The 11443-nt window shown below is 43.6% G+C and overlaps 1 protein-coding gene across 3 annotated transcripts in view; it reads right to left on the minus strand.

Annotated features, from left to right (window-relative positions):
• Nucleotides 1-11443, minus strand: part of Pdzrn3 (PDZ domain containing ring finger 3) — a 234597-nt gene that overhangs the window by 38658 nt on the left and 184496 nt on the right. The gene's annotated exons all lie outside the window — the stretch shown is intronic.

The following is an 11443-nucleotide window of genomic DNA, read 5'->3' on the forward strand; positions in this document are numbered from 1 at the left end:
AACCTGGATGCACAAACTTTCCAAGGCACGAAAATGAAGACAAAACCCAAACCCAAACCAAAACCCCAGGTCCAGGGAAACAGAGAAAGGCAACCCTTGTCAAAAGTTATTCCAAGCAGGAATGCATGGCTATGGCTTTACATGGAGAACACAGTAACTGGTGTCTAAGTCACATAGAACATGTACTACAAATTACACCTGACAGTCACTTCATAACTACATAAAGAGGAATGCAGGGCAGATGTGGGGTAGTGTGACTGTCGGTGGGGAGGCCTGATATGTTTTCTTCCCATCTCCTGTTAGTGAAAATATTTGTTACAAAGAAGAGGAACTTCCTTCTATCTTTCAGAGACTCCCAAAATAGAAAACAGCTGCTTGATAAGGCAAAATTGGCTTGTAATTTTCTGAGCTTCCTTTTATTAAGATGCATGCCACTTTTAATGTAATATGCCTTGGCACTGTGGGTAGATAGGGGAATAGATGGTTGCCATGTATGGAGAAACAGGAGTGTGTCGTCAGGGTAAACTGCTTAACACGCTGAGAGAAAACTGGGTTCCCCCAGATGTCACTCAAATTAACTCTGCACCCATTGCTAGGAGGCTGTGCATAGTAAATCTTGCCTGTGTTATTTGGGTCATGTGTTCCTTTTCACAAAAGAGACATGCTTGGGCCTTCAGATTTCTTTAGCCAGAAGCATGCAAAATGCAGGGGATGGGTGTATAAAAAGATGAGCTCTAACTGAAGTCTGACAGATGCCTTCTTTCCTTTGCAACAAATGCTACAGCATGGGAGAGGAATTTTACTGCTGAAGAACATGGTGAGCAGGGGGAGCGGGGAGGGAACAGGGGATTGTTTTAGTTTTATTTTATTTTCTTATTTTCTTTTTCTTTTTCTTTTTTGGAGGGGAACCTGGGAAAGGAGATATTGTAAATAAGAAAACATCTAATAAAAAAAAAGAAAAATGAAAGCAGCATTTTATACTCCTCTCATGCTCTCCCTTTCTCTTCCTTTTGCAACACTGGAGATTTGAACATAAGGTCTTGTGCATGCACTTTACCATGTTTGCATTTATGTGCTTGTGTGTATGTGTGTAAGACACATGTGTGATTGCACATGTGTGGAGATCAGAGGTTAACACCAGGTGTCTATCTTTCTTGATCACTTTCCACTCTATACCTACTGAGGCAGAGAGTCCCTCTGTCAACCCAGAGAAACAGTGTTTACATTTATTTTTTACTGTGTATGTGCATCTTATGTATGGCACTGGGGGGCATGTATATGCCATGTCACATGTGTGTAAAGGTCAGAGGACAACTTGTGGAGTCAGTTCTTTCTTTCTACCCTTATGTGGGTTCTGGTCCTTAAGGAACTCAGGTCCTCCAGTTTCTGTGGTAAGTGCTTTGCCTATTGGGCCATCTCAGGAACACTTTATACTTTTAAAAGATCTTTATAGCCAGCCAATCTCATCTCCCTCTGAATATTTATGATTTAGATTCCTTCAGAATTTGGGGTAGGAGGAGATTTAAATATGTATGTTCTTGGGTCATTTCTTAATAGTTGTATTAAATTGTATTAGGTACTGAGTAAATTCAAAGACATGCAAGGTAATAGATATATAAAGAATGCTGCAGTGGTACCTATTTGAACTCACTACCCTTTGAGAAAAACACTTCGAGCTTGATTGACAAGTAAAGAACCAGGGCTAGCCAAGCAAACAAAGTGGCCCTGGGGAAGGACTTGTTGTCCCAGTCATCAGGAATCAGTGCATAGCTATAGTGCCATGTAATAGCTATTGAATACCCTGATCAACAGGGCAGAATAGAAAAGCCAAGGGCAGGTTCCAACACATGGAAAAACTGACATTTCTTCTTCATGGGTGGAGAGTTGGACTTTTATCTAAGGGATACTAGAAAATTCATTTATGAAAAAAAGATGGATTTGGACTCTAACACTGTATCATACACAAAGGCACAGAAAGACAAGACTGATGAAAATCTGTACATAAACTTATAAAATATGCATGGAAGAGAATAAAGGAGGCTATCTTTATGGCTTTGAGGTAGAAAACACACTTCCTAACAGATGCAAAATGCAAACCACAATAAAAAAGATGTATTTGGTTCCCTGGACGATGTCAGAAAGACACACAGACCTCTGCGAGTACAGTGGAGACTTTCTAATACTTTGATGTAATGAGTTGGTACACAGGCTATGCCTTTAAAAATCTTGAAAGCCAAGAGAAAAAAGATGGAAAAACCTAGCAGAGAAACATAAACTTCAGCAGGCCATTTCACACACAAAAAAGGAAACTTAAATATAGAAAGTACACATAACACATAAAATCTGGAACTTCATTAAAACATGCTGAAGTGACATGAGGTATATCTCTCCTTAGTCACTTGAAAAATTAAGAAGTCAGATGACCCTAAGTGCTGGATGTATTATTGCAGTGGATTGGCCTGGTGCTGCTTGTATTCTAATGCTAATTTGGAACCCCCAAATTAGTTGTCCCAGAGACGGACACTGATTGGTAAATGAAGATGCCAATAGCCAATAGCTGGGTAGAGGAGACATAGGTGGGGGTTATATTTCAAGAGCTTGGGGTTGGAGAAGAGGAGGAGGAAGAGAAGGACGAGGAGGAGGAGAAGACGATGAAGGTGTGGGAGAGGAGCTGCCATGGGTTAAGGGTCAAGAGGGCACAATCCCGAGGACTGCCCAATTGCAATGAAGAGCAACCCAGAGGAAAATGTAAAGAGTAAGCAATAACTTAGGGTTATCGATAGGAAAGTAGATTCTAACAGCATGGAGGGTAGGCAGCTACCAGCTATTAATGCTGATCAAGGCTGGGATTAAGTATTACTACATATTATACTCACTTTTCTCTTGGTGATGATGTAAGATGAGATGATGCCTGTGTGATGAGGTGGGTTAACATGGCAGAGAGGAACACAGTTGCAGATGCCAATAGAATTCCTCAGAAGTGTCACTGAGCTATGACAATGCCAATTCTAAGTGAATCTTCCCAAAGTGAATGTATGCATAAAGGAGGCCTGACACTCTCCCTTCAATGCTTTTCTTCCTATACCTACTTCTTTCTCTCTCTCTAAGTTACCTCTACTTCTCTCAGAGGAGTGGCTCTTCAGGTGGCAGCATCCAGTCTAGCAGTAAGTCGTATACTTAAGTTATAGCACTTAGGAATGGAGCATGACACCCAGGGTTCTAATAACCCTGGAGGAGACGCCAATGCAAGGTTTAGTCTGAGAAAAGCCTTGGGAGAATTCCTGAATCTTGAGACTGGTTTAAGGATGTAAGCTCAAGTAAGATTCATTCCCCTACATTTTGCAATTTTGATAAGTTGTAAACATCAAAGACACAAGAAGCTAAAAAAAAAAAAAAAGTGGTGTGAGCGAGTATCTTTCACCCCCTCTGAGTATTGGGATAGAGGGTGAGGTGAGGGAGACATGCCTAGAGTAGAGACTTGAGTGGAGATCAATTTAGAAGTACCTTATGACAGGTTCATCCTCTAATGCAGTATTTCTCAACCTGTGGGTCACAACCCCCTTGGGGGTTCATATCCTGCATATCAGATATTTATATTACAATTCATAACAGCAAAATTACAGTTTTATAAAGTAGCAACAAAATACATTTTTGGAGGTCATCACAACATGAGGAACTGTATTAAAAGGCTGCAGCATTAGCAAGGTTGAGAACGGCGCTTATGATGGTTAGAGTCTAACCCAACACACAAGATACATCCTAAGCTCGTCTAATAACAGAACCACAAATGACTGGTTGGTGGTTAATTTTCACGGTCAGTTTGACAGATTTAGGATCACCATGGAAAAACACCACAGAGTGCATTCATGTGAGTATTCCAAGAAATCAATCCTTGATGTAAAAGAGCAGGAAAAAATCCATTCTTGATATTCGCGTGGGACCATCTCACAGGCTGGGGTCCTGGACTGAATGAAAAGGAGACAGAGAGCTGTGCACTACTCCTCGCCTCTTTTGGATTCTTGGCTGGAGATGTGTGCACTGTGACCAGCTGCTTCATGCTCCAGCCGCCATGTTTTCCCACTGTGAGATAGACTGCACCCCAAAACTGTGAGCCTAAACAAACTCTCCTCCCTAAGATTGTTTTCATAAGGCTCTTGATCACAGAAAGGGGAAAAGTAACTAAGAAAATGGGTCAACATTTTTATTTTTTAATTTCATGAGGTCCTAGGAATGGAACCTTGGGCCGCACACTCTGCTCCTAAACTATGCCCCGACCCCAGCCAATGATGCTTAACTGGCAGATCCAGTGAGAAGCTAACCTGAACTGCCTCCCCCGGAAGTGGAGTCAGCTGTCATGTTTTGTCATCATGGTCATAGCTGTACAGCTCAGTAGCAGAAAGATGCTGGTACCCAAACTTACTCCATCTCAGAATTCTGAAAATAAAGAGTAGCAGTGTCTGTCCTAAAAATACATTCTGTTCTGGCAGAAGTCTGCTTATCACCATCCACGGTACTGGAAATTAATTATATTATTGTCCTCATTACAGTTGCGAGAGGGGTGTCTACACAAGCAGGAGGAAGTGTGGTTGTAGCAGGAGCAAGGATGCTCCTTCAGAGGGGTGCTAGGCAGAGTGCAAATGGTGGCACTGTGGGTGCACACGAAGATGTACAGTGAACTTTTACAGACAAATGTATGGTAACCTATTTCACACGGTGAACTGGGCATTACTGAATAGTTTACTTTAAAAATGTTATTGTGCAAGGACTGGGGATATGGCTTATGGTTAAGTTAGTCAAGTGTTTGCCTGGTATCTGTGAGGCCTTGAGTTCAACTCTCAGTACTGAAAAAAACAGGTTCTCAAGCAAAATAACTTTTCAAAAGCCAACAGATGGTTAAACTTTCTGTCTGCAGCTATGTGTCTGCAATGTGACTTCTGTGCTGCCTACGCATCTAGCGTGGACTTCCGAAAACCTGCCAGAAAAGTGTTAGTCCAGCTTCTTCCAGGATTTTCGGCTTAACTGAGAAGTGAGACCAGTGTGAGCATGCACAGTCCTCCCTGAGGGCTCACAGGATAAGGATTGATTGATGATGGCCCCAGCTCCTGACATGCTGATTCAGTAGGTCTCAGGGCTGGGTCCTGCTGCTCCGGGACTACCTTTGAGAACTAGTGAAGTTAAAGGAAAGACAGAAAGAGTCTTCCACAGTCAGATAAACTGTCTTCAATCTTTAACTCAAATCAAGGGTTGGGTGCAAAGACAGTTAGTTGCACATTTCTGCCAACAATTTCCCTTCATTTCTGCACTATTTCAGCTTATTCTTTATACTGAACTGATATATATAATCATACTCGTTTGAAAAATAATTTCCTGCTAGGCAGGTGACCAGGAACCTTTTCTCTGGAGTTTACCAATGGACTCATAACTCAGTGTGCCCTTGTGTGCCCTTGGTGAGCTTGAGGGAAAGTGGGTCATTCTGAGTAGGACAAATTCACTCCCGACACTTGTCAGGGCAGCACTTGACAGTCAACAGCTCAGCCGACTACATTTTACCAACAGCGTGACACCTGTCACATAAATGAAGGTGCTTCTGTTAGGAGTCGGTTTTCCAGGCTTTGGGACCTGAGCTGCTTTCCTGCTTGACCCCACAGTGGTCAGAGAATGCAGGGCATGAGTATAGGTGTCACCCTACTCAGAAGGCTGATAGCATTCTGTATCCTCCACCCCTACCGTTTAACCATGACCCGTCACGCATCATTAATGAACACAATGGAATTTATCTATTAAACCTGCATTTCTTTTCACTCTTCAATATGTTTCTTCTTACCTACCATGGCAGGTGTGTGGGTGACAGGAACACAGAGTGACGGGCTGATGATTCCCCTGTAGAGCTATGGAACTTGCCTCCTTGGTAATAGAGACAGGGGCTCATTGGTCATTGCTAAAACCCACCTTGGACCCAAGTGGGACCCATTTAATACAGTTCTTGTTTAGACTTTGGTAAAGAGGTCTTCATGGTTACTGGGTTATGTGGCAAAACTGGGGCACCCCAGAGAATGATGCAAAGCACCTCATGGGGATGACACTTTTGGGGGTGGGTAGGAGGCTGGAGATGGGTGGTAAGCTGTAGAAACTACTAGAGAGGGAACTAACTACACAGAGATTAAAGGATGCAGAGAGGACTTCTTGGTCAGAGAAGGTCTGTATCGGGAAAGCCCATGTCAAAATCTTAAGAGGGAGGGATGTAGGTAGGTATGGTCATGGAAAGGGGACTCCAGGACCAGGGCAGATGAGTAACAACAGGAAGCTTATGGAGATATTAGAAGGGGTCCAGGGACACACAGTTTTGAAGGCCACCATGAAGCAGTTCCCTTTATTCTAATGGATTCAGGGAGTCAATGAGCACAGGCTGAGTAGAAGATCCTTGGCACATGGTTGGTTGAGGTTCACCTAGGGCTGAGCGAACCAAATAACAAAAGCAGTCCCCTCCATGCTCCAGCTTCACCACCTGGGTTCAGTCACTACCTTTAAGTGCAGCTCCCCATCCTCTTTCTACATACTTATTGACTATACCTATTTCTTGTTCCCCAAAGCCACTAAAGAATCCAAGGTGCTCAGGCAAGGATATCTGGAGAACAATGAGACTTCCTGAATTCACAGTGTAACTCGGAAGACGACATTAATATGAAACATGGATGTGAGGCAGAGAGACATGAAGGGAAATGACAGTGGCAGGGCACGGCAGGCACACTTTATAGAAATACATTAGTGACCTACAGGACTGAAGGGATGATGCTCAATATAGGGATACTGTAGTGCTTGCTTTATATTGTATGGCATGGTAGAAATTCTCAGTATGGGAATGCACTAGTCCTTTAGAGTGGAAAGGCATGGCATGCTGGGAAAGGTTCACGCAGGGATTTAGCAGTGGGCAGGGCATTGGGGGAAAGAGGGCATATGGAGATAGAGTAATACGCAGGGCACAGTGACAAGGCTCTATGTAGGGATAGAGCAGTGGGTGGGGCATGGGGCAAGGGATTGGAGCAGTAGGTAGGACATGGTGGGAAGGCTCCATGTAAGAATACAGGGCTGGCAGAAGGTGGGGCTGTTCCATGAAGGGATGTAGTAGTGGGTGGGACATGATGGGAATATCCCATGCAGGGATAGGGCATGGGATATGGTGGGCAAGGGCATGGTGGGAAGGCTCCATGCAGGGATGGAGCTGTGGGTGAGGCATGATGGGAATATCCCATGCAGGGATGGAGCAGTGGACAGGGGCATGATGGGAAGGCTCCATGCAGGCCTTGATTCCACCTCAAGCCATTCTGTTTTCATTTCTTAACACTAAAGCAATTTATGATCCATTGATTACCCATGAGAAAATAACATGAAGTGACAGATACATACACACATTTAAATAGTGACTCTTGTGGCCATAAACAGTTCCATTCTCATAAGGGGGTCTCAATTTACTTAGATGGAAAGAGATAATCTAATTTTTAAAAAACCTGTATTTGCAAAGGGAGTCTCACGAAGTGACTCAGGCTATCTTGGACTCACTCTGTGGCCCAGGTAGTCCCAAATCTGGGATCTTCTTGCCTCTGCCTTCTCCAGCAGCTAGAACGACAGACCTGGACTGGGAGTCCTGGGTAAGCCTTCTGTTTTCAAACATTTTTCACCCAAAATGAACTCAGAAGGAGTACTTGCATTGAAAACAGTGCTTTTAGAGTTGACAGGCTGCTTAAGCAAACACACGCCTATTTGCAGGAAATCTTGGCCTGGTTCAGCACTGCTGTGTGGAGGTCAAGTTTATGTTCATCCAATTAACTGCCACGGACTCTGTCCATACTTAATCATACCACAGCCCGGCTGCTTCGCAGCAGACTCACAGTTGCTCTACAGCAGTAAACTCATCTAATTGAGTATTGCACACAGCTAATTAAATATGAAAACAGGATTGTGTGCAGTCAAGTTTCCAGCCTGCCTCATAAACTTGCTGATTCTAATTTGTATTTACCAGAGAAAGCTGGGCTTTCCTAGCCCACGAGTTAATAGGTTGATGGGGAAAGGGTCACAAACAAGGACAGCTGCTATGTTTGGGGACGACACTGTTACTGGGTAAAGTATATGTTTTTTAAAGACTGGCAACTCTTCTGCAGAAGGCATAGCGTTAATCTTAATACCAAGGGCCCAAGGACCAGGGCTTTTGAAGATCATCCATTCGGGGAAATGCCTGGGAGGTTAGTGGGAACTTTCTGCTATTTTGGAGGTCATTTCTCTTTGCCCACCACACGCCCTCCTCATGGCTTGAAATGACAAGCTGCAAGGGGATCCGATCTCCTTTGATAGTGCAGGCGCTTCACCCACACAGGTGAAAGCAATCTCAATACACACCCTCTCTCTGTGTGCGTCTATGTCTGTCTGTCTGTCTGTTTGTCTGTCTGTCTGCACTGTCCCTCTTCCTCTTCTTCTCCCTCCCTCCCTCCTTCCCTCGGTCCCTTCCCCTATCTGTCTGTCTGTCTGTCTGTCTGTCTGTCTATCTATCTATCTATCTATCTATCTATCTATCTATCTATCTATCATCTATCTATCTATCTATCTATCTATCTATCTATCTATCTATCTATCTATCTATCTGTGTTATGTATATGCCCCAGTGTCTGTGTGCTCATGAAGGGTAGAGGTCAGCCTCTAGCATAATTCCTTAGGAGCCACCAACTTTTTATTTTTGACACAGGTTTACCACTGGGTAGTCTCTATCAGAGACTCAGTTGTCTCAGCACACTCTCAAAGACTACTTACCTGAGCTTGTGGGCTCTTTCCTATCTCTGCATTCTCAGCTCTGCGATTACAAGTAAGCATAACGAAACCTGGCTTCGGTGAGTGTTGGGGATCGAACTTCTGTCCTTGTGCTTGCACTGACTATAATCACTTTGTCCCAGTTGAGTCTCTCTCTAATGTTGGTCAGGCACTCACTGACACTGCTGAAAATGATTTGTGTAAAGAAAGGTCCTCAGACCTGAGAAGTGTGGTGCAGATGGGACGCCCAGCCCCACTTATAATTCCTTTGCATGTCAACTGCTTCATCTTTGATTGGGAAGAGTAATCTCTCCTGTCTCCAAGCTGCTGTGTGGATTGGATGGGAAACCAGACCTCTGGCCTTTAGCATATTGCCAGTACACACTAAGCATGCTGTAGGTAATGGGGTAGATGTTTGCAAGTGTTCTTTCCTTGTCATTTTGAAAACTGGCATGCAGACTTTAGGTGAGTTACTTATAGTTTCTAGTTGGAAACAGAATTCCCTATCAGAATTATTTCCCTGTTGACTCATTACAATCTCAAAGACTACTAACATTGCACAGACTCCCCAGGGAACTTTGGGATGGATGCTACCTCTGATCTTTTCCATTCCCTTCTCTGACTCTCCACAGGAAGACCTGCAAAATACCCAGACAGCCATTCAACTTCTCCTGCTAGTGCAGCTGACATCCAGCCTGCCCTGGAATCATAAGTGTCCAGCTAACAGAGCCATAGACCTTGCCGCAAGTATTTTTCTTCCTTTCCACCCAGAACTTGGCACCCATTCTTACCTGGCTTCCAGTCCTGAAGCTGAGAGGCTAGAATATGAGATTCTCTGTGCTATCCAATTTCCCCAAGTAGGAGATTACACCCTTGACCACCTCCAAGTATCTTTCTTTTGGGCTTCTATTTCTTTCCCTTGAATTAGCGGGTCAAAGCTATCTGATAGGCTGATATTTTCAGCTGCTAACTTAAGACTTCCCATTTCCAGATTGCACCGTTTCTATGTGGAGGCCTCCACTGGAATACTGCAGGTATAAAAGCCCAAGAAATTGTAGCCCTCAACTGCTCTGACAAGCCAAGGGCGGGAAGAAGCTTGCCTTGTCTCCTCAGAAGTATTCAAGTGTCCCCCAAGGTCTCAGCACAAGGGTGTCAACCACTGTGTCCCCCTTTAGCAAGCAGGCAAGTTGGGGGTTGTTGTTGTTCTAATGTGATTAAAGGTACAATAAGGTGTGTGTGCAACTAGAGGCAAAGCCATTGTTCTGCACCATTAAGCTCACAGCAGCCCCCCAAAGAAATTATAGGCATCTTGCCGATGGCCCTAATGAAGAGCATCTCTTTGAATTATCTCTGGATGAGGAAAGGATCAAGCCAGAGCCTTAGAATATTTGATCCTCTTTGTGCTGCTGTTATGAAGGCTTACAGAAGCCAGACACCCGGACTTTCTGGACTGTAATTTATGGAAACCTTAATTTCTCTGTTCTAATAAGGTTTTGCATAATAAGGGTGAGGATACAATTACTCATTCCTGCAAGAGTTTTGTGAATTCCTCTGTGCTATGGTTCAGGTGCCCAAAGAATAGGTGGAAGGAGGGTATTTTACTTAGCTTGCACAAGGGCAGTGGGTCTGAGAAATAGTTTGGGCTCTCTGAAAAATCTGCATGGTTCCCTAAACTGCTGACAACATGTATTTCAGGTGGAAGTCATTCATCAGCAACTCACCAAATGATACTTCAGACAGAAATAGCACCACAAAATTTACCTAGTAAAACCAAACCAAATTCCAGATTCCTTCTTTTGGGACTGTAGTCTGGGCTTAAGAGCATAAATAATAAGGTTGAATAAAAAATAAGTTGACAAAGATTTGTTGTAGATATCATAAAGTTGAATTTGGGAAGGTGCCCACTATTTTAAATAAATATGAAATTAACCTGAATGGAAGCTACATGATAGTTTTGGTGCTGATGATAAAAAACCAAGCCAAACCAAACCAAACCAAACCAAACATAACCAAACCTAACCAAACCAGGCACAGAGTTTTGAAAACTACCATTTAACTTACTCCCCCTGCAGTAGCCAAGCCTAACAGCACACTGCATAGCCAACTGGGGTCTGGTACTCAGCTCATTTCACTTCTGAATGTTTGGCTCAAAAAGAGATCGATCCCCCAGATCATCAGGCATACTGAGGCTTAGAACATACAGCATGATGACATGAGGGATGGGGGCCAGATCATCAATGGTGGCAGTACTGTTGCTCAAATCCTCTCATACATCTCTAGACTGCTGGGAACAAGGCTTGTGTCCCACTAAGTCCTGAGCATGGATGGAGTTGGAAGCCAAGGATATTTCTAAGACTTAAGAAGCTTGTTTTTAGCAGGTGGGACAGTTCAAAAAACCTTAGAATGCTTACAACGACCCTTTATATGCCTTACTGCAGCGAGTAGGCAGACATACAGACAGACACACCTTTTATTCACCCATTCAGGTATCATTCCTGTATCATTATATCTTGCTTACAGACGCACATTCAGCTGTCTTGCTGTGTCTTGCTAGGGACACCCGCCCTCTGGTGGCTCATGTGAAAATAACACACAACTAACTGATCAAATTCGTTTTAAAGTCAAGCCTGGTTCTTTAAAAAAAAAA

Source organism: Mastomys coucha, unplaced genomic scaffold (genome assembly GCF_008632895.1).
Source record: "Mastomys coucha isolate ucsf_1 unplaced genomic scaffold, UCSF_Mcou_1 pScaffold20, whole genome shotgun sequence".
NCBI classification, from domain to species: Eukaryota; Metazoa; Chordata; class Mammalia; order Rodentia; family Muridae; genus Mastomys; species Mastomys coucha.